Below are 24403 nucleotides of genomic sequence, written 5' to 3' on the forward strand. Positions count from 1 at the left end.
TCTTGGATTGAATTCTTTAAAGTTCCTTCCCATTTCTCCCTGGCTCCATAGCTCATTTCTTTTTAGCGCTGAAGAATATTCTAGTCTGGATGTGCCCACAGTTTATTTATCTGTTCACTTACTGAAAGACACCTTGGTCACTCCCAAGTTCTGGGACTTAGGAGTAAAGCTGCTATAAATCACCGTGTGCAGGTTATGTTTACTTTTTAAATTTTTTACTTCTTCTGAATCAAGGAGAAATTAAGACCGCCAGATGAGAGAAGCTATTCACATCATGAGCCATGAATGTTGTTGCCTTCAAAATGCTACATAGTAGGTCTTCAACTTCTGGGAATATCTCAGTTGTTTCTTTGTATGTGTGTCCAGTTTCATCTGTCAGCATCTCACCAGGCTTTGGTCCAATGTTTTATTAGGAAAAGTATGAAGAAAGGGCCCATCTCTGCCTGTCTCTTTATATTATGAAATTGCACAGAAGAAACCTCTTGAGTTCTACTTCCTTCTACTCCAGCTAAGTTGTTTGAGGTGTATACTGTTTGACATTTGTCACTTAACACTAAGTGTCAAATCTAAGACAGAGGAGATGATCTTACATATCAATGAGTATCTGCACTGTGACAACCAGATGGCTCATATCTCATGCTAGGTCAGAACATCTGTCCAGGTTTCTATATTACGTTTGAATGAGGGCAGCAACAAGACTGCAATGGTCTGGACTGCGGGTTTTGTTAAACAGGTAGGAAATCAGAAACTATTTCAACTCATTCATTATTCCATTTAATATTCCTTCACTAAGTATTACTGCTATATGAGGCTCTGGGAGTTGAAAATAAAATGAGATGCAGTGTAGGGTGTGGAAGGGTAAGGTAACCCCAGACAGATTTGAAGATACAATGTCCAAAGGAGCCCTGGAGGCTGAGCTGGAGGAGCAATGTGGGAAGGAAGAGGTGTCCAGGGGATGGAGTTTCATGGGAACAGCAGTGGGAGATTCCTTCCTTTGTGTTCCTATTGCTGATGCCCAGATTCAGGCCAATATCACTTTTTACCAGGATTATTGACTACTATCTCCCTATTCCTAATTCTATGCCTGCAAAGCCATCCTCCTCACTATGGCCAGAATGGCCTTTCTAAGATGCAAATCAAGCAGCTCACCTTCACTTTGAGGACCATATGGCCAAGCTCATCAGCCAGGCCTCCACTACCTGGCCCTGCTTGCCTCTCTCCATGCTTCATCCCACACTCATGTTCTGGCAAAAGTAACCACTTCTAGGTCTATCACACTGGACCACTCGGGATTCCCCCTACCACTCAGCTTGTGGTCATGATTCTGGACTTTGCTGTCACACAGCTCTGGGTTTGACTGCAGGCTCTGCTGCTTCCAAGCTCAGTGACCATGAAAAATTTTGACTCGTGAGCCTCAGTTTGTAAAGTGGGGATGGTAAGAGAATGTGCTTCACAGCAGTTGTGGGAATTAAATAATGAATGTACAACACATGTCAAGTTCTTAGTCTATAATAAGTGTTGAACATATTTACCTATTCTTATTATTTAAAAAAAAATTAAGACTTAGGTTAGGCTTAACCTCTTCAGGACTTTCCCTTGTTTTGCCTCCAATTTCATAGGCTTCTCATCAGTGGTCCTCATTACCCTGGGCATAGCTACTATTGTAGTGGACTCTAACCATTGCTCTGGACCCAAATTACTGTCTCAGACTGTGAACCTCATGGGGGTAGGGGCTATGTCTTTCTGCTGATTCCCACACCCAGTATCCACTGTGCTTAGCACTAAGCAGTGCTCTGTTTGTGTTTGTATGTCGAGTGGACACAGCCTGGGGAAGACAGCTGACATATGAAAGGGCAGGCATGTGCTTTGCCCTGAATAGGCACACTCTACAGCCACAGCCAGGAATCTGGGCAGGCTGGGTGACAGAGCCACAGAGGGTCAGGAAACCCAGTACGTGCCCAGGAAGTAAGATGGCAGAATACATCAAGAGTCTAGACAACGAGATCAGAAGCCAGTGGTAGGATGGGGAGTCCAGAGCTTCCTGAGGCACATCTCCCTCTGCTCTTTCTAGGGAGAGAGGCCCTGAGGCTAGAAACAGGGCAAATTCTCACAACAGACGCTGAATAAAAGAAATCCTGGAAAAACCAGCAACACCTTCTCTGCTCAATTAACATTTCCCTTTTATAATTAAAAATATTGTGGAAAGAAAAGATGTTTTCCGTTTTGGAAAGTTCCATGTTGGCGACCCACAGAAAAAGAGATTTGGGTTATATGTCCTCCACTCTGGCTTCGCGGTTCCAAATTTTGATTCAAAGACAGAAAAAAGATTGCGAGATGGTCGTGAACCATTGCAGGTGTTCTGGCTTAGCCCGAACCTCACAGAATAGGGCAGCGGGTTTAGAAAAGGAATGTGACCTCAGCAGAGATGAGCCTTCCTTCTGCTTATGGGTCACAAAACTGATGTGTATCTTTTATGGACAAGTCTGGTTTGGGCATCTTTTTCTATATGACCAACAGAAAACACACAGAAAGTCAGACAGACAGAAAGGCAGGAAGTTCTGAGAGCTGCTTCATGGTTATTGTTACTAAGGAAACCAATTCTTTAGTATTCATGTGTTCAGCAGACGGCCGCTCTGGATCTCTGCGGCTGAGGTGGTATCACAGAACGGCACAAGGGAAAAGAAGGGATGAAAACAGCCACACAGATAAATATGGAAGTTGTTTAAGAGTATGTGGGTGATTTAGACATCATCTGTGGTTTCTGGTGGCTTTAAAAATGAGATCATTGCCAGCATCAGAAGATTTAAAGAGTGATCAGGAGCATGTCTTCCCACTGCATATATATAATCATATTCACATACTATCCACACACTGGGCAGAAAAGCCTCTCAGGAGGGGACAAAGATCCTTGAGGTCTGGTTCCTTTTCGAGAAAATCATCATTGTGCAAAAAGGGCCTCTGAAATGTATCACTATCTGTTATCCCGTTTCCAAAGCGCTTTTCCCTAAGCATTGGAAGAGGGAGGTGGCATATTGCTGATTCCCTTGAATTTTCTCTCACAGAAGATGGAGGCATTTATCATAGTTGCTGAGCCTCACTCCCCAAATATAAGAAAAGTCGGTTGCACAGAAGTCACAGTTCCCAAAAGACACCCATAATCCTGCCGACTGGCCTGTGGGTGGCAAGGGCCTTAAGAATGCGAAAGAGTGGGGCACCTGGGTGGCTCAGTGGGTTAAAGCCTCTGCCTTTGGCTCAGGTCATGATCTCAGGGTCCTGGGATCGAGCCCACATCGGGCTCTCTGCTCCTCGGGGAGCCTGCTTCCTCCTCTCTCTCTGCCTGCCTCTCTGCCTAGTTGTGATTTCTCTCTGTCAAAGAAATTAAAAAAAAAAAAAAAAAGAATGCGAAAGAGTGAAGTCAGAGGACGTGGAACCCTGCATTGTCGATCAGACTGACGTAGAAGATACCAGGGATAGAGATTACACTCCTTACCCCACTCACCCCTGATCAACAAAAAGATGCTCAGGGAGTCTTGCAGTTGAGATGGTGGCAGACTCGTAATTCTCGTAATGAGAATCCAGGCAAAAGCATAGCTTTCTTTCCCTCATAGAGAAATAATATAAACAGACACATTTCTTAAGTGAAAGACAGTGCCATGCCCCTTCACGTCTCATCTGCATGGCCTAGGTGAAAGCATTGCGGAGTTTTAGGAACATCTCACAGTCTGGAGATACAAGTATCCACTGAACTAGATCATCATTAACATCCCAGTACAAGGTCGTGTCACAGGCCTCCTTTTCCATATTCAGTAAGCATTAATTGAGCACTATTTGCATTCAAAGCCCTCTGCTAGGTGCAGTCAGAGATGTGAAAATGAGTATGACATGGCCTCAGAATTCAAAGAACCCACAATCTAACTGATGGAAAACAGTGAAAAATTCCTCAACATTCTTAAAAACTCATCATATGACCTGAATGTCCTTGGCCCATGTCTGGCTCTCCTTAGCCTCTGTGGCCCCAGCCCAACCCTCTCCTGACACTGGCATCTGCAGCTTTCCGGCTCCTATCTCATCATTCAGATCGCAGTTCAAAAGTCACTTCCTCTGGGAAGCTTTTCCTGATTTTCCAGCTCAGCCCCCTGTTAGATCATCTCACTGTACCCTCTTTTTCCTCTGCTGTGCTAATTACACTTGGATGCCATGTGACTGGTATGGTGTGTCCTCCCCATGAGACCCCACATTTCATGGAAGCCAAGGCTGAGGCGCTTTTCCTCCTCACTGAGTCCTCAAGCCCATCACAGAGCCTGGTCCAGAGTGGGTTTTTGGCAAATATTTTTAATAAATGAATAGATGTTCATAATGAAACCAGTTTGAAGGTAAGAGAAACAAGACCCTGAAGCAGAGGGCTGGCAAACAGTGTGGCTGAGGGGGTGCTTGTTTCTCTCCCAAATGTTTGCTAGGTACCAGATGCCCAACATATGGAATGCTTGTGAGATGAGTGAATGAATGGTGAACTAGGAGAAAATGAGAGTTCTCGTTTTTCTTTGTTTGCTTATATGATTATACTTTACATGAACAGTAATGTTCAATAGCCTTCTCTTTCTTTCTCTCTCTCTTTCTCTCTTTTTGGTGCTACAACCCTGTAAAACGATAGTTAAAAACTAAACAATAACCAGTCAAAAACCCAGGATCTGGCTGAGCAACACGTCTTTGCCATTTTCACCAAAAAGAGTTTTTGGCCTAGAAACCTCTGTAGCAAAACACTAGACAACGGTTTTGTAAGAGAGAACTCCTGCCTGCTTTGGCTGTGAACGCTAACCTAAGAAGCTTCTCTTCCATTTGTCCTGGAGCTACTGTTCATTCATTCATTCGTTGTTGACTCATTCATAGATTTAGTTAACATACATTTACTGAGTAAACACCGTATATTAGTTGCTAAGCTATGACATCCACCAGATACCAGGGAAAAAGACCATCAAAGCCTCCTACAGTTAAGTTGGATAACTAGGTCTATAAATAGATGATTCCACCCTAGCAGCTGACTTGGGAAGCAGTGCCTCGAGCACACAGTACCTTCCCATTTGTGGCACTGGTTACACTCATTATCCTCCTTCCAAAGGCTGTGAGCTCCACAAAGGCAAGCCTGCCTTTAGCTTACCCATCTTTGTACCGCCAACAACTAGCACTATCCTTGGCACAGTAAACATTCATCTATTGACTCACCGTTGCTCACATTTATTATATGACCCAAGCCCTGTGTGCTGCATGTTAACATGCATGACCTCCTTTAATCCTCATGTCACTACTCTGATATAGTTGCTCTATTTTCATTTTACACATGAGGAAACTGAGGCACAGAGAAGCTAAGGAGCTTGACAAGGATACACAGCAAGTGAAGTGACAAGAGTCAGCAGTCAACCTAGGTCTGTCTGAGAGAGAACCACAATGGGCTCCTTCTTTTCTTTTGGGTTGAACCCTAAGAAATTACTGATAGTTGGCCCTTTGGGGCCACAGAAATAGCAAATCTGTAAATAGGTAAGTAATATAAGTAGATGAAATGAAGTAAGTGAAAGGTTAGAGATAGGGTGTTGGGGAAGCAGAGCAGGGGACAGGCCAGGAATGGCTTCCTGGGGCAGTTTTGCAGAATGCCCAGGGATCAATCAACATGTCGTAAGGAAGGAGGGGAGAGCAAGGACACGTACACATGCCCTAACTCAACACATCTTCATTTTGGGCTGACTGTACGCCAGACCCTGTGCTCGTGCAGAGAGCAAGCAGAGCTTGGAGTCGTGCAGAGAAGACAATTATAATAAAATCGGAGCATTCATATGCTCTAATAAAATGCCCTAGAAGACACAGCAAACGCCTGAATGTGAGAAAGACCAAGAACCGGTCAGTGGTTTAGTCGGAAGCAAAGGATTCCAGGCTGAGGAGCAAGATAAGAGGGAACGGGAGCCACCAGGAAGACCACTGAGGGCTGGCATGGAGTAGACACAGAACGCAGGAGAAACCAGGGGACGGTGTGCTGCAGAAGAGGGCTTCCAGCGATTTCCTCAGCTACATCATGGAGGAGGGCTTGAAGTGGGATGAATGGGAAGCAGGAAGAACACTTGAAGCTGTTTTAGGTGGAAATTGAGAGCCTGCATTTCAAAGAGCCAGTGGAAATACTGATGTTCAAGGCCAATGAAGTTTAGAGTAAACCCTGAGAATTATCAATCATTCTAGGTATCCTAGGAGGCACAGGCATTTCAATTTAATTGGCTGAAAGCTCTAGAAAGCCTCATCTATCTTTTCACACAAAGACTCTGCATGCCAGATGCCTCTTTGTGCTAGGTTCCCTCCTTCAAACCCTTCTTTATATGTGTTTAAATTCAGTCAGGGCTCCCTAGCTGCCAGAATTTGCTTGTTTTAGCATTTCTGTTCATGGAGGAAGAGGTTTTAATCAAAGATTATGGAACTCCATCTCCAGATCTAAATCTAGATCTGTTTCTCAGTTCCACATGTCTCCTTGAATAGCATCAAGAACCTCAATTTTGGCTCTTAATGTTTGCAGTATGATTCCTGAATTGACTGCCTCATGTCTCCTCTGTTCTATGCTAGACAGGGACCAGTTCTGTTCCTCATTGGCACTCAAACAGATGGAAACATCCCAGGTACCAGGGAAAATGTCATGGAGCCTGTTCAGCATTATGACACAGCTCTGTAAAACTCCCTGATATGTTCAGGACAATGAAAGCTATTAGTAATTATAAAAGGTACCCATATTTGGATTTTGTTTTATTTATGTTTTATTTTTAAAGATTGTATTTATTTATTTGAGAGAGTTGTGGAGGCAGAGGAAGAGGGAGAGGGAGAAAGAGTCCCAAGCAGACTCTGCACTGAGCACAGAACCCGACATGGAGTTCGATCCATAGCCCTGAGATCTGGACCTGAGCTGAAACCCAGACCTGGATGCTCCACCAAATGTGCCACCCAGGTGCCCCTACAGATCTGCCTTTTAAAAACCAAGCACAGGGGCACCTGGGTGGCTCAGTTGGTTAAGCAGCTGCCTTCGGCTCAGGTCATAATACCAGGGTCCTGGGATGGGGTCCTACATCTGGTTCTCTGCTCAGCAGAGAGCCTGCTTCTCCCTCTCATCTTCCTGCCGCTCTACCCACTGGTGCTCTTTCTCTCTCTCTCATAAATAAAATCTTTATTAAAAAAATAATAAAAATAAAAACCAAGCACAAAAAGTGTTGTTTTTGTTGTTTTTTCTTAAACAGAACAGGCTAACTTCTAGATACATCTTTAAAAGTATGCTGTAATGTATTTGGTGAAGAATAATCAAACTTAACCAAGGGTTGTCATAAACAGAAAAACATTAAAACATTAAGACAATTCAGCATAAGGCCCCTATGCTGGTTAAGGGCATGATCATAGATTCAAATACATTCAAGATTCTCTGTTCCAAAGTAGGGCTTGACTGTTGGACATTCCGTGGCTAAAATTAAGGCAGTCTGTTAGTCTGGCCACTCTGTATGGTCACGAGCAAACTGTTTGGCTAGCGGTGACCAGCTGTCAATCTCATCTGCTGTCGTTGGAGGCCGAGCAGACAGGAAGTTGTAGGGTTGCTAATTGGTAACTTTTATCCCAGCATTAGCTTTCTATTGCTGTTGTAATTCCCATGATCTTAGCCAAAACAAAAACTCCCCCTAAAACAATGAAGCATCTTTACTTCCTGAAGGTAACTCTAAAAAGTGCCCTTGTGGGAAATAGTCGCCTCTAATGTCCCATTCACCACAGATGGCAGCAGTGCTGGGAATCCTCTAAGAGAGTGACAGTGAAGATTGATGTTGCCATCTGTCTCTGGTTGATTTAAATGTTTATGTCCCCTATAGCTGTAGGGCTTTGGCAGCAATGTTGTTGATACCCAAGAAAGAAAATGTAATTAAAGTTAAGAGACTAAGAACTGGAAATTGATTTGATTCAATTTATTTTGTCATTATAGCCTGCTGCTTCTCTTCCTCATTCTTTCTCTTCTGGCCCATTTGCTGACTTTTTCCCCCTCACTCATCTGGTCTATACCGTATCAATGATCTTTGAGGTTTACCTTAGCCGAGTCTCTATCAAAACTTCCTAGATGGACACCTGTAGGGGTGCAGTCAGTTGAGCATCAGACTCTTGGTTTCGGCTCAGGTTGTGACGCTGGGGTCCTAGGATCCAGCACCGAACAGGGCTCTGCACTGGGTCTGCTTGAGACTCTCTCTCTCCCTCTCCTTCTGCTTCACTCAACCTACTCTCTGTCTCATAAATAAATCAATCTTAAAACAAAACAAAAAACAAAAAAACAACTTCCTAGAGTCCCAACAACACATGTTAACAGTGGGGAAGAGGAAGCCAACAAGGTGGCATGCAGGGAGTTCCCTGGAACAACACATAGAAACTTAGCATTCTAAACAACAACAAGGACACCATTAAAAAGATTTTGAATGAGAATTCCCCTCACAGCTCCCTCCAAAGGTTTGTGGATTTCAATCATTTCTTTTTCCTTTTTTTTCCCCCGGTTTCTAGTACAGTAATTTTTGGATTACTCAAAGATCTTTCACATTTTCTGCACAACTTATTTTAATATAAATTATTCACTGAATAAAAAATGTATACAAAATCTCTACATTTTTCCCCCCCTCTGGAGTAACTCACTGTCCCTAAGGATGTGAACGATGGGATTTGTGTTTGAGCAAGGTGTTAAAAATAAGTCTTAAGCTTTAGGAATGGCTCACATGTGACTCAGTTATTTTTAAAAATAAATAAATAAAGCCTGGGGAGAGTAGAGGGCAGAGGGAGAATGGTTTAAGATGGAAAAGAACAAGCAATTCATTTTCATGAATTGCAAGACATAGTCTAAATATAGGAAAGAAGATTTCAGTCATCTCTGAAGGTTGAACAGAACTCCTTTGCTCCCCCTTCCACACACTCATATATATACTTTCATTTGTCAGCCTGCAAAGAAAAATCTCTGCACCCTAGAATTTCTCTCCACTTGGAAAACTGATTGCATACTATCTTAGCTAGAGCTACAACACCTGCATTCCATGCAGCCAAAACCTTGTAGAAAAGAGATTTTGTTGCCTTACATGAAGTGGGTTCGAAAACTAGATTGTCTGTCCGAAAAGGTGTTCTTTGAGTCCCCCGTGAGGCATTTAAAGCTAGACAGTTGCTTATTTAATCCTTTGGCACAACAGGGTTTTAAAAAATTAGTATGAAAAAGCTACTTACTCAGGCTGTCAAATCCAAGCATTAGCAAGTCTTAGAGGCTAGAGATGGAGGGAGTGCTGCTTGTTGGCTACTTGGGGAGGGTTCTTTTTCCTCTGGAACAGTGGCTACTTGGCTTTGGGAGGCAGGAAGCTAAAGTGGGACAAGAACAAAACTCTGTATAACATATGGTTTCCTGGGAGACAAGTGGAGCTCCAGGTCGTTATCACCTCCAGGTTCAAAAGCCATAGGGTTTTGAAGCCAAGGTTTTCCGAGTGCTTATGGGGGATAGCATTCAGTTGCAGATAATTTTAAAAACAGACACCTCCAATTCAGAATTCCAAGAAAATCACAGTCTTGCCTTTTCTCCCAGTCTACCAAACTCATCCTGATCAGCAAGTGAACACACACTAGGGGAGCGCCTCTATGGCGTTTAACTCCAGAGATGGATTAGTTTTAAAACAAGTCTGCAAATGAGTTGAAACACCTTCCATCAAGAGGAGGGATCTACTTCCCCTCTCTTTAAATACTGGGCTGGCCTTAGTGACTTGCTTCTAACTAAGAGTAAGTAGCAAGAGTGATTCTTTGTGGCTTTCAAGGCTAGTTCATCAAAGGGGACACAGCATTCGCCTGGCTCTCTCTCTTGAGGTATATTCATTTCCTTGGAGCAGGGATACCTCCGTGCTAGAAAAACCGCAGAGAGGGACCATGGAGACCCAGCAGACCCGGCCCCAGCCCTGCAAATCCTCCCAGCCCGTGGGCCCGATATGTGAGGAAAGAAGCCTTTGAGTTGGCCCCAAAGCCGGGAACACCTGAGATCTTAAGGCAGAACACCCCGAACAGGCTGATGCAGAATGCTGGATCCACAGAAACCAGGAAAGAGAAAACAGGTGAATGCTGTTCTTAGGCCACCGATTTGGAGGGTGACTTGTTTCACAACAATAGATTCGTGGGAATTTTTTGGTACCTAGAGGTGAGGCGTTGCCATAACAGAAGTGGAGGGCAGAGATTGGAGGAGCTTTGAAGAGGCTGTGGGTGAAGAACGGAAGGAAAGTTAGGAGAGTATTGGCAGCTGGAGGAAAGGGGCCCCTGGTTCTGAAGTGTGGCAGTCTTTTTACCAGTGGTAACATGGAAAACAGAAAATGTACCTAATGGACTCATGACCCAGGAAGCTCTCAGGCACAGTGTTGAAGGTGTCTCCTGACCTTCCTAATTGCCGTAAAATATGAGAAGAGAGAGATGAAGTAAACAAACAAACAAACAAATAAAACCAAACTGAACCCCAACCAACCAAAAAACCAATGTTAAATTAAAGAGCCAAGACTTTAGGGGTTCAGAAAATCAAACTATTGTTCAGTTTCATCCTCTCCAGATGGCAGATGCAGCTAAAATTAATACATGTAATTTCTGTATAAAGATGAAAGAAGCAGTGTGACTCAAGATTCCTTTGTTAAGACCTCACACAGTTGAACGTAGTGCCTTACAGATTCTTTCAAGCGGCCAAGAGTCCCTCTGAAGAGCTTAAGAGCATGCCTTTTAGATGTCTCCATTAACAGAAATGGGTCTAAAAATCTTAAGGGCACAGTCCTATAGTAGCCCTAGAGGGAGTTTAAGGTAGAGAAAAGCTTATCTCAATGAGATTTGTGAATGTGTTTTTTTGTCTAATGGAGGGAATCTCAATCAGATTGCAGGGAAACAAAATCTTAAACAGAGTTGCACTAATGAAAACATTGCCAGCTCAAGCTAAAAGGGTCGGAGGTAGTGTAAAATAAAAAGAGGCTTTTAGGTTCCTAAAATTCTCTGGGAAAGCAGCAGGCTGAGGAAACTCCTCAGCTATAAAGACGGAGTACATTTTTGGGGCACCTGGGTGGCTCAGTTGTTTAAGCATCTGACTTTAGGTTTCTCCTCAGGTCATGATCTCAGGCTCGTGGGATTGAGCCCTGTGTTGGGCTACGTGCTGGGTGGGAGTCTGCTTCTCTTCCCCTCTCTCAATCCCTCCCCCTGCTCACTCTCTCAAGTAAATAAATATTTTCTTAAAAAGATGGGGTAACCTGTACCCCTGAAACAAATGATACATTATATGTTAAGAAAAAAAAATTTAAAAGATGGGGTAGATTTTCTAGAACACGAAGGATAATTCAGAGGCAGGAAACAAGAGTCCAGAGAACGGAATCAAGTGCCATGAAAAAGAGTTCCCACTCAGCTCTAATCAAGGAGCTTGGTTCAACAGTGCCTGGCTGGATTTCAGAATTGCCACAGGCTGATTACCTGATTGTCACGGATGACTGAAATGTCTCTAGTGGCTATCCTATGCTTATCAAAGTTTGTTGGGTGGAGGAGCAATAACTTTTCACTCTAGGCCACAAATCTTCAGATGGAGATCAGTATTCAGGAGGTTGTAATTGAGGATCTGCTCCTGTGGAGCAGCACCTGAACCTGGTTTGGGATGGGCAGCTGGACCTTGAAAGTGGGTGGATGCCATCCAGATGAGCTCTTTGGGGGTCTTAGGAGAGGATGAGTGCATCTGCATGTGGGATCAATATAAATAACTTCTGGCGGCGCCTGGGTGATTCAGTGGGTTAAGCCTCTGCCTTAGGCTCAGGTCGTGATCTCAGGGTCCTGGGATCAAGCCTCGCATTGGGCTCTCTGCCCAGCCCGGAGCCTGCTTCCTCCTCTCTCTCTGCCTGCCTCTCTGCCTACTTGTGATCTCTGTTTGTCAAATAAATAAATGAAATATCTATATCTATATCTATATCTATATCTATATCTATATCTATATCTATATCTAACTTCTGGCTGGAGGGGAGACAGTTTTTAAAACATGCCCACCATTTTTTGACCTTTTTTTCCATTGAAAGGTGAAATCTAATTCTTCTCCCTGCAAATATAGGCTGGCCTAGTGACTCACTTCAACAAAGAGAATACTAGGTCTTAAAAAGCCACACAGCTTCCATCTGGTTCCCTTGGTGCATGTGGTTTGGAGCCCTGAGCCACCATACAAAATCTCCTGCAAACCTGAGCCTCATGCTTAGGAGGACTTGTAGAGAAACCACGTGAAGTTAGTGGGGCTCTGTTCTAGCTCTTTCACCTTCCAGCTATGGCACCAGATACGTGAGTGATGAAGCTTTAAAGATGACCTCAGCTAAGTCACCACCTGACGGCAGCCTCATGAGAAATCACAAGCCAGAACCACTCAGCCAAACTGCTCCTGAACTCCCGCTCATAGAAGCTGGTGAGAGATGATAATGACTGTTGTTTGGGGACACTAAATATGGGGGCGATCTCTTATACAAGGAGGGCACCAGTCACATTTCATTCTCTGTGAATGGGAATCCTTGGAGTTCTTCAGCAAGGTGGTATCATAAGAGTCTGTGCAGACCCAGCTGTAAGTGTTGGCCAGCATCTCCAGGCTTTGTCCAGATTACTTTGCTCTCAGTTTTTCTCTCCTTTCCCCTGGTTGTCTACTTTCATTGGACTGCCTGTCTTAACTTCACCTTACACTAAGCTTCAAGGCTAGTCCCTCAATACCTGGTACCCTGGCTTCATTAATCTCTTTTGGGCATTCTAGTCTACTTCACCCTGGGAGTTCCCCTTAATACCACCATGAGTTCAATTCCAGCACACCTGTACCTGATAAGACAGCACATGGAAGCCCCTTCTCATCCCATCCCAGATTCTCTCTGCATTGCAGGGAAGGTGGGAGACACACACATCCAAGTTCCATTTCCATCTGAGCAAATAGCTGCCAGTCTACTCTTCAGTATGGGACAAGGCTTTCCTCTAGGTTTTCCAAATGAACCTTCCACCCAACTGAGCCACTAATGATAGGACCTTAGTCAGCAGCCAAGTCTTTGTCTCTGGGCAAAGACAGCAACATTTTAGTCAAGATGCACCTTTTCCTCTGGGGCTTTGTTTGCTGGCCCACAAAATGTGATGAACAAAAACAGCATGATTCCGATAATAAACTTATGAATAAATTTGGTCATGAAATGACATGGATGAATAGCAAAGGGGATTCTTAAGTAACATTTCTATAGTAGTATGTTTGGTTTTCAATCTTGGTAACAACTGAAAGCATGTGATATCTCCTGGATGTTAATGACCAACAACAGAAAGAAAATATTACTTTCTTCAGCCTACCATGAATTCTCTGGTATACTTGGCAGTCAAATGGCACAGAAACTGAAGGGTAACTTAGTGCCCTCCCCCAGGGTGTTGCTCTCCTCTGGAATCAGTAAGATGAGCACATCAGAACCCAGGTTGGAACTCTGGTATTCATATGAGCGGTACATAGATTCAGTAATGCTCCCACTACTACACGGACTATGGGAAAGAACTGGGAATTCCATTTCTTGTCTTGCTTTGTGAAGATGTAGGAAATAACTTGTCAATAGGCACCCCTCAGATTGAGTGTCTCTCGAATGATTTGCAATTTGAACAGAATCTTTAGGCGGAGAGGGTGGAAGGGAAATCCGAGACCGATGAACAGACTGGGTAGAAGGTTATGCACTTCAGCTTCCCTCCAGAGCAGTTCACTGTCATGGCTGACCAACAGAAACCCTTGAGGAGACTTTAAAAAGTGCACACACCTAGACTGACACCTCAGAGACTGGGGTTCAGTAGGAATGTTTAGAAGGCTCCCCAGGGGGCCTGGGTGGCTCAGTGGGTTAAACCTCTGCCTTTGGCTCAGGTCATGATCTTAGGGTCCTAGGATCGAGGCCCGCATAGGGCTCTCTGCTCGGCGGGGAGCCTGCTTCCCCCTCAATCTCTGCCTCTCTGCCTACTTGTGGTCTCTGTCTGTCGAAGAAATAAATAAAATCTTAAAAAAAAAAAAAAAAGAAAAGAAAGCTCCCTGGGGGATTTGGGCAGCTGGCCAGATATAGGAACCCCTGCCTCTGTGAGCTCCTGAGGACAACCAGAAATCTGCCCTCTTTTGTTTCCTTTTTTCCCATCGAATTGGGCAGGGCTTTGTTTAGAGTCACACAGAGTACATGTGCGATATGTTCATGTTTTTTGTAGACTTCTAAACGCTTTCTTAGGAAGGTAAACTATATTCCATTCCACTCATGTTTAATCTGTATTATCCTTTAATAACTGATTTATTGAAAAAATTGTTAAATACTGGGCCCTGGTCACTCTCATCAGTCTTGATGATAAAGAGATTGAAAAAAGACTTTTATTATTACCATTTTCAAAGTGATGTAGGAACTTGGAAGAAGGAGGAATTGTTTTGAAGGGATGCTTTGGAAGAGACTTTTTGAAGAGGGACTTAAAAGTATTAATAGGAATTTGGCTGCTAGCAAAACAGGGAAAGTCATTCTAATCAGAAGGAAGTATTTCCAAAAGAACAGGGCCATCAGAGGGTCTGGAATATCCAAGGATCAGTGGCAAGTTCAGCATGGGGCAGGTAGAAGAGGTAAGCCTAGAGAGGTGGAAAACGAGCCTGGAAAGAAAGGGGCCAAAAGGCAGTGGGCTGTTGGGAAACCAGCTCTTAAAAAAGAAAAAAAAAGCAAAAAGGACCTGATTCGTACAGCTGACTCATTTTTGTGGTGTACATACTCCCATCTGATTTTAAGTTATCAGTGATTTAAGAACTGACTCACAAAATTCCTACATATTCAGTCAGTTTTTGTGAACCTGTACCAGCTGCTTCCAGTACACGACTGAGAAGAGGTCAGAGCCTTTAATTCTAAGAAACAGACTAAAACAATTTTTTTTGCCTCTTGTCACAGTGTTTCTGCCTCACAGTATAGGGCCCACTTCTACGGCTTTGGAGTAGGGTGGATCAATGAAATGCACAAGGGACCTGAAAACCCACTGGAACTAATTTTCAGGCTCTTATCACCTATCAGCACTGCCCTTAAGCCCAGGAAAGAGGGGCTCCTTTTCTGGTTTACATTTTAAAGGGTCTGGCTCTCTGGGCATAGCACCCACCCCTCTACACCAGAATGAGGAATTCATGGTGTCATGCCCAACAGGAACCTACCTCCCCCACTTCTACTCCATATATTCCACATGTCTGAGACTCTGGAGTTCTCTTGGTGTATGGAATCTTCCTAAAGCACCTTCCCTGAAGATAGGCACCTGGTCCCCAAGGGTTGGCCAAGGAGGGACTGTTTGCCAAGGATAGGGCAGAGTAAGGATGTAGGGGCTGGATGTTGATACTGATGCACATGTAAACCTCACTCTGGACCCACACCCTTAGAGCTAGGAGTGGGAAGTGAAAAGCGGCAGAGAGGCCTTGAACCTGGCTACCTACATGCTGACATGTTTTGGAGAAGAACTTGGAGAGAAGTCTAGCAGTTCTAAGTTCAACCCAGGACTTCTAGGTTATTATGAAGACGTATTTGTCTAGGTAAGAGAACAGAATATATTTGACATTTTGTTAGTTGGATTTATATTTTTAAATATTTAGATATAAGCTATGTGGGCCTCCATTTTGACTCTACCCTGGGCCCAGCAAATGTCAGGGGTGGTCTTGGAGGACCGGAGCGGGGGGAACCCCTGGTAATGGGGGAGCCCATTACCAGGGCTGTATTCTAAGCCAAGGTAAGCAAGCTATAGACCCCAGGCAAATTCTTGCCCGCTGTATGTTTTTATACAGGCTGCGAGCTAAAAATGGGTTTTCCATTTACAAATAGTGTTTAAAAGTCAAAAGAAAAATATTTCATGATATGTGAAAATTATATGCAATTCAAATTTTAGTGCCCACGAATTGTGTGACTGGCACACAGCCAAAGCCATTCATGTGCGTATCGTGCATGGCTGATTTCATGCCACGAAAGCAGAGTTAGGAGTTGTGACAGAGACTGTATGGCCTGGGAAGCTGAATATATTTGCTCTCTGGCTCTTACATAAACAGTTTGCCTGCCCTACCCCTAGAGCAGCAGCAGGCAGGAGGAAGGGAAGAGTCTAGTAGTTCTCGGGTGGGTCTGCTCCACAGAGCCACCTGTTGGAACTCTCCAAACACACCAATGCCAGGGCCCCACTCTGAATATTTTAGGATGAACTGGTCTGGTGTTGGGTGTTTTTAAGACATCCCCATGATTCTAATGAGAGCCAGGGCTGTGAGCCACTGGGCTAAGTGAATGTAACGTGAGAATCGGAATTCCCCAAATGCAAGGCAATGTAAAGTTATGGGACCTGTGCCTACTTTCCCCAAGAATCTGAGTGGATTATATAGCCTTTCCCTGAGGACACAAGGTCCCCACTTACCTGACTAGGCTGAAGGAGCAGCAAGGGAAAGGGATCATTGTTTCACACTGTGGTAGGATGTACAAAGCCAGTTTCATTTAGACTTCTCCACATCCTTGAATGGCTGGTTCCAACACGTGTCCCTGCGCGAGCCCAGCACTGTGTGCATCTGTCAGGCAGGCCCACCTTGGACGACGACGGTGGCACAAACCTTCGCTGGGACCCCTGCCGGCTCACTTCCCAGGACACATTCCAATAGGCAACCCTTACTCCATGTTTGCCGTGTGCCCTCCATAATTATTGGTGGTCTCACAGGGAAGGAGAAAAAAGACAACTCTATCAGAATCCCATTCTCCAGCAGCACAGCCAGCACCATTGGCAGAGGCTGGCTCCGGGGCTGCAAGGCTGCTCCGAGCTATTATTGTGCCTGGCTCTCTCTCAGCAGGACTCGTCGCAGACAATACAGTACACCGAGAGCATGGGGGATGAACAGTAAATACGAGGCCTTGGATTTTTTTTTTAATCTTGTCAGTTTTCCCCTGATTTGTGTCCTTTATCCTAGCCCCCTCTGCTGTCTAAGCTTCTCAAAGCTAATGCCCATAACGCCACCACCCACTGGTAGCAGCAGGCTGCTGGGCCACTGTGGGGTTCTCATTGCGGAGACTGACAATGCCCGCCATTATCCGGCGACTGTACGTGTTAACCTAGTGGCACAGGGTTGCTCTGACACCTTCCCCTCTGCTTTCTCTTTACTCTGGGGGCCAACAGCAACTCTAGGAGTGCCGCCCTCCTGACTCTCGCTGCTTGTCTCAGGCAGCACACATCACATCCTCCGACCGGCGGTGCTGGAACAGCTCGGCTGAAAAAGAGGACGCTGGGCAATTACAGAGCTGAGAGGGGGGTTGTCATCCCGGCGGCCGCTTTTAAAAAGTTAAAAATACTCCTCAAAGCTAATTCTTGGGCCTCTTGTAGACACCAGCCCTCTTGCTCCTTCTTTCCTTCATTAAGAGCCCCGAGGATTCAACGGCAGAGCGAGGCTCTAGAATAGGGGCTCAACGCCGAGGCTTGCGGAAGTGACCTCAACCGAGGGCGCATGCGCCCCCGCAGCTGCGGCAAGTAGGACGGTGGCCTGTGTGTGTTTCGCTGACTTGAAACAACTCCCAGACACCAGTTATTCTTTTGACACTTCTCTAATTGTCATCAGTTTCCAGGGTGATTTCTGGCTCCCATCGAACTGAGAAATTTGCGTATTATTTCATTACCTCTGCCTTGGCTACCCCGAAGTCTGCCTTTACACAATCTCCTGTCTCAGAATCCGCGGGTGCTGGCAGGCCCGTGTGGAAATGCATTGTCCTTGGCAGAGACGACTTCTGCTGCCGTAGGGGAAAACAGCAGGGGCAGCCGGGGAGTTGAAGACGTGGTGGCTCTCATGAGCTTTTCTGGAACGGGCTCTGCATCGGCGGAGAACACTTACATTTGGTTTTGTGAGAAGGGTAAGCTTGAGAAAGCTTACAGACTCTGAAATTTGTAATGATGTTAGGCTTGTGAAGGGCTCACGAACTCAGTTGTAGGAGAGGAGCAAGGGAAGGATAACCTGAGGCGGCTGCTGCTGCTTTCTTTCCCGGAAGAAAGCCAGGGGTCCTGAGTCACCGTAACATAAGACTTGAACTGCATTTTTTTTTTTTTTTTTTTTTTTTGCCTCCAAGGGTAAACATTATTTTTAAAAGATTTGCCTATTTATTTGAGAGAGAGCGTGAGAGAGCTCATGAGCAGGAAGAGAGGGGGCAGGAGAGGGAGAAAATCTCAAGCAGACTGCCAGCTGAGGGCAGAGCCCAACACCAGGCTCCATCTCACAACCCTGAGATCACGACCTGACCCCAGATCAAGAGTTAAACATCAACCAACTGAGCCGCCCAGGTGCCCCTTCAAGGGTAAGCATTTAAAAACCACCAAATAGTATATCTATAAATTGATAACTGTATCTGGCACGGACACTATTAGCAATTTATAGACATCATAGTTGGGGGTGGGGTGGGGTGGGCAGTGGTTTGTTTGCAGTTGTGAAGCTGACAGATCGACCAGGAGGAGGAGATCACAGAATGTGACTGGTTTCCAGTGGTGGCGCTGTCAATTAGAGTGCAGGCGCCCACTAGGTGGTGTTTGGGGAAGTGTGCTCAGCTCAGGGAAGGATGCTTCTGGCAGAATGTGGGCATGCTGAAGCTTTGATTTGTATTCAGTGGAGGGTAACCCCCTCACCTCCTCTTAGAATATGTACACGATAATTAAGAAACAGACAATAAAAGATAAATAGGATTGTCATTAAACAAAACCAGATTGGTTCAGATGCATGGAACATGTGGTGGACGTCATTAAGGAGCTGGTGGAATTGTGAAGATCCTGCAGCTCACAGACTTGTTCTATGTAGCCACTACCCGTTTACCCAAGTCTGACAAAGCATATCAAAAAAGGGAGGGCTTGGGGCACCTGGCTGGCTCAGTAGAGCATGCAACTCTTGATCTTGGGGTGGTAGGTTCCAGCCCCATGTTGGTATAGGGATTATTTAAAAAACAAAATCTTAAAAAAAAAGGGGGGGGGAGGGTTTAACAGACTCGTGGAACATTCCAGCTAACTCACTCCTTCTCACATTCAAGGATTGTTTGCTTTCTTACTTCATTCTAAAACTGTGTCTAAGAGTTTTTAAGACAATGTTTCTGTGACACTATATGGTGTTATTTGGCACCAAGAAGATGTAGCAAGAAAATGTACAGAGATTCTGCTATACTTTATTCCATATCATGTTACAAGAAAACAACAGTGACAGCTGACAAACCATTACATCTTTCATAATACAGACAAATTACACTTGGTAACAAATATGCAACATGTATTATTCCATTCTCCTTACTATGTTTCATTTTGGAGTATAATAGTTTTCTGAATGATGCTAATACATTTCTTAGGTACCAACCCTCTGCTATGAAGTACACATCTCAGTGTATCATACAAAAAAAAAAAAAAAAAAAAAAAAAAAGAAAGAAAGAAAGTAAAAGAAAAGGAAAAAAAAAATCCACTCCCAACTAGAGAATGTAGATTTTGTATGTGCCTCTAAAATATGCTGCTGTAAGAAGGGGAATGAAAATAGGAGATTGCTTATTTCACTTGAGACTTTTTGTTGTTGTTGTTTTGGTATATAAGAAAATTGCAAGGCAGTGACATATGTGGTTTCCTCTGCCTACAAGCCAGTAAGAGAGATAGAAGTTATGTGCAATTATGCAGCATATTCCTATGTATAGGGGGCAGGGAATAATCTACCCCAGTATGTACAGCCTAAACATCCTCTTATGTAACAAAGATTACAAAACCAGTAAGTACTATTCACAGATGAGTATCTTATATAGACACATAACCTAGGATATTAATTACACTGGCTGTCATGTACACACTGAGGGAAAGATACCAAGAGGTCTTGCTTTCTCTGCAAACCTGGAGGCTCCCCTGGAAACTTTTCTTGCTACTCTTGGGAGGTAGAAATAGCTTCTCACCCTTTTATCAGTGGATGGACAGCCACCCCTGCCTTATGCCCTGTTTTGTTTTTCCTTTGAGCACTGCAAAAACATTTTTTTATGTCTTACGTATCCTGCATCTTTAAGTCAACCAAACTGTTCCTTTAAGAAAATGGAAACAAAGTCCCAACTTTTCTTTCAGAATACTATGTGTGCACTGATGTTGCACTGATACCTTCACAATGCTAATGAGTTCCTGATATTCCAGCTGTATGAATTCAGGCTAGTCCTTCATATAAAAATAATCTCACAAAACATTCCAGTGCTTTCTCAATAGAATAATAAATCTGCTAAAGAACACATTCTGTAATGATTTTCATGGCTGCCCTCCGTGGGAGGGGGAGGGGAGGGAGGAGGTGGGGGGATGGATTGCCAATAGGAGAGGAGAGGGGAGAGAGATGAACCAGACTTTGGATTTCTTGTACTGAGGACAAGGATGGGGAGATACAGACCTCCAAAATGAGACCTTCTGAGACATGTCTGTGTAAAAAAACAGATTTTCCTCCACACTGAGCAGCTTATGTTTCCTTTCCGAGAGAAGCTGCCTGTGACAGGCACATATCTCTGAATGATGCCACCATTCCTAATCGAAGTCTCTTAATATTAAATATTTTCAAATGTTCAACTTAGAAAGCTTATTAAATAGCAAGATTTAATCATCAGCTCTTGGTTTAAACTTGGTTAATGACAAAAGTTATGCCTCTCCCCCAAATAAATAATTCAAAATCAATCACAGGCAAGGCTGTTCTTGATCGCATGTAAAATTTTCTCTCCGTATTTACATTAAGGAATCGTAATTTAAGCACATAGTAAAATACTGCTAAAGACTTCCAGTGGGTTGGAACGTCTGAGAGAAGAATGGGAAAGACTTCTAGGCAGCAAACAGTAAACATTCTAGCCTTGGGTAACTTTTGCTCTCTTTAAAATCAATTAGTAAATAATTCTTTGCTTTGCACCTAGAAGCTTTCAATGAATGCTACTTCTGAATAGGATGGATTGTGACCTTGACATATTTATTCATGCCCACTCCAGGGAAGGTACCCTTTTAATGCTTAGAAGTTCTGGGTTCAATTTCCTGGGAATATTGGCTTCGACTATAGAGAAGCTTTTTCCTCACGTGATGCTCAGAGAATGCCTTTGTCAAACTGGCTCATAATTCCTAGTCTTGATCCTAAAAAGTGCGATGCATTTCAAGTTCTCAGTCTCTCTTTTCTGACCAACAGGAAACTGTAAAACAACGTAGATGAAAAGTATTTCCATAGGAACTGGTGTTCTGAGGGGCCAGGTTTCATGCTTTAGATGAAGTTCCCTAACTACCCTGGTGGCCTCAGTATTATTTGGGGTTGTGTGGTGAGGGCAGCCCCACTGGGAGAAGGCCTGCATCTGGCAGCTTGCCCTCCCCATCAAAGCGCGTGCCCAGTCCACCTTTCCGTTGTTGTCACATATGCGCCTTCATCCTTCAAGGCCCCTCATCTTCTTAATAAGGGAAGCTGGGCCTTTCTTTTTTCCTTACCATCTTGAAAGCAAGACTCCTGCACTGTTTCTACAACCTGTGTTCAAACAGTTTTTCCAGGAGACCGGTTAAAGTTAAGGTCCCCACTGATGTCTTCCAATCAGCTTGGAATGTTTTAAAAAGTGTAATTCAAAGGTGCTTTGTTGTAAATGAGCAGATTTTCAACTTTGAATAACTCTGTAATTTGCTTTTTTTGAATGTTACCTAGCCAAGATGGCTTTGGGGGCTCTTATGTCCAGCAGATACAATTCTTTTGCACCCAAGTTGTAAGCATGCTGTTCCTTGTTCTTTTCTCCTCCACTTAGAAAACACTCCTGAAGCATAACAGAGTGGATGGAAAATATAAGATGTTGACAAGACCCAGAAAACAGGTAAAAAGTCACCTCAATTTCCAGAGGTTGAAAAGTAAGCAATTTATCCCTGTCTTTGTTCTTAACGCTTGATATTTGTTTCTTTTCTTCCAACCTACTTGAAAAACAGTCATGCTACGTGGCTTGAAAATGCTAAGCAGATTCCAATATCCTATATACATGTGCAGTTATTTCCATGAAAAACAAAACAAAACAAAACAAAACAAAACACATTTGCAAATGTCCTCAAAAGGTAAGCGACAGGTGGGGCCCCACAGCCAGGGACCAGGTTGTCAAGTCAGCCTGAGAACAGGGGTTTGCTTTAGCTAAAGATTTCCTTCCTAGTGGTTGCAAAATATGCACTGCTCTCAAAGAAAACACACATTGTTTTATGCCACTATGTGGCTTTCAAGTACAGACATTACTGAAGAAGTGTGAACACCAAATGTGTTGTCTTAATGTATTTAAGACATGGCTGGTGAAAGCATAAAAACCTTTACAGAGACACTGCGCTGCAGAGGGAAATCAAACAAAATCAAACACAAAAGACTGAAAAGAATACATGCCATGTATCAGTAAGCAAAGCCTAATCTTCACATAGTTCTTGGAAATCACAAGGTATCCAAATGCGTGCAAGGTTTTAAATAAATTGCAGAGAAAACAGGGTCTTGCCAGCTTCAATTTTCTTGTAAGTGAAATCCACCACAGGAAGGGGAAGGAAACTGATCCGTGATTCCCTTCGTATTATTGGCCACTTCATTAATGTGTTTTTTTTTCTTCCCAGAATGATGACAACTTAATCCTGGAAGGAGGAAAAGAGAAAATTGCTATATATTAAAAAAAAAAAAGGAAGAAAAGAAAAGAGAGAAAGAAAAAGAAAGAAAGGAAAAACTTCAATCATTCATTTTTTTCTAAATTACATGAGACATCAAAATTGGTCAGGGCAAAAGTGAGTCTTACCCATTTTCTCTGCTGCCACCTCGAGCACACAGAGTGGTCTCCTTCACCAAAATAGTTCTCTTAACACGATAAACAAGTGTTCTGACTCCATTTTTTTCCCCCTTAAAATAATTTTAACTCCATGAACCTAAATGGTCTAACCTCTTCTTGGATTATTTAGAGAAAAAGAAATTCAACAAATTTCCTTCCCCAAATCATTCGCAGTGATATGGGTCTTAATTAAGTGCCTGTAGCATCCTACAGATCATTAAAAGGACAGATCCTTGTGTTCATTTTTATGGACATGAAATAGAAAAATGGATCACATACATGCTTTTAAAAAAAAGCCCAGCTGTATATAATTCCTTCGTTGCCTGTTATCAGACCTAGTTTCAACGGAAGGAAAATTGGCCAGCAGGACCTGAATTGCCAGCCTCTTCCCACCATCCTGCATACGACTGTGCATTTCCAGGGGTGCCTGCTTAAACTTGGTAATTACTTCCATGTGAATGGTTCAAGAAGAAAAAAGGAATGTTTACTCTCTTCCTCTCCACATTTCTTTTCGGTCCTTAAAAGTTTTCATTGAGTCCCTAGGATGGGAAAGGCATGTCTTGCCAGGAAGGATGAAAAGAAAGACTCCCAGGATCAAGTCACACAGGCCCGAGACTCCAGCTCCACCAAATTCCAGAAACAAGCCCTCATTTCCATTTAAAGTTCAAGGTCACTGAGGCCTGGTTAGGCCTGCTTGTCGCCAGTCTATGGTACAACACTGTCGTCTTCCCAAGCAGGGAAGGAACTTTGGCCTTTTATTGGACACAGCTGGTCATGAGGGCTGTCGTGGAAATAACTTTACTGCCCACATGAGGCTACCTTAACCAAGAAAGCAAAAAGTTCCAGCCCTTACTGTTAAGAATAGCATCCTCCCTGGGGCACCTGGGTGGCTCACTGGGTTAAAGCCTCTGTCTTCCACTCAGGTCATGATCCCAGGATCCTGGGATCGAGCATTGGGCTCTCTGCTCAGCAGGGAGCCTGCTTCCCCCTCTCCCCTGTGCCTGCCTCTCTGCCTACTTGTGATCTCTGTCTGTCAAATAAATAAATGAAATCTTTAAAAAAAAAAAAAAAAAGAACAGCATCCTCCCTACTCCCGACTCATATCCTCTGCTTAACAGGATAGCTTTTTGGAAGGTTAACCTTCCATCCTTTCTTTTTTATTGAGGTGAAATTCACAGAACCTAAAATTAACCATTGTAAAGGATATAATTTAGTGGCATTTAGGATTTTCATAATGTTATCCAAACATCCCCTGTCTAGTTCCAGCAACATTTTTGTTACCCCCAAAGGAGACCCTATATCCTTGAAACAGTTACTCCCATTCTCCTCTTGCCACAGCCCCCTGGCAACCACGAATCTGCTTTCTGTCTCTATGTATTTACCTATTCTGGATATTTCATACAAACAGAATCATACAATATGTGACCTGTTGTGTCTTACTTCTCTCACTTAGCATAATGTTCCTCTATGTTGTAGCATGTATCAGTATTTCATCCCTTCTTAGGGCCAGTAATATTCTACTGTATGGACAGACCACATTTTTTTTTATCCATTCATGAGATGAT

The 24403-nt window shown here is 43.7% G+C and overlaps 1 protein-coding gene across 4 annotated transcripts in view; it reads right to left on the reverse strand.

Moving 5' to 3' along the window:
* CDK14 (cyclin dependent kinase 14) overlaps positions 1-24403 on the reverse strand; it is a 723342-nt gene that overhangs the window by 63526 nt on the left and 635413 nt on the right. For 3 of the 4 annotated variants that reach the window (XM_046020430.1, XM_046020427.1, XM_046020429.1), the window contains one exon: positions 19201-22650. The exons of the other annotated variant lie outside the window; for it this stretch is intronic. The gene's annotated coding sequence lies outside the window, so the exon portion shown is untranslated. Of the gene's footprint in view, positions 1-19200; positions 22651-24403 lie in introns of those variants that run through there. 4 annotated transcript variants of the gene reach the window in all.

This window comes from Meles meles, chromosome 10 (assembly GCF_922984935.1).
Source record: "Meles meles chromosome 10, mMelMel3.1 paternal haplotype, whole genome shotgun sequence".
Taxonomy (NCBI): Eukaryota; Metazoa; Chordata; class Mammalia; order Carnivora; family Mustelidae; genus Meles; species Meles meles.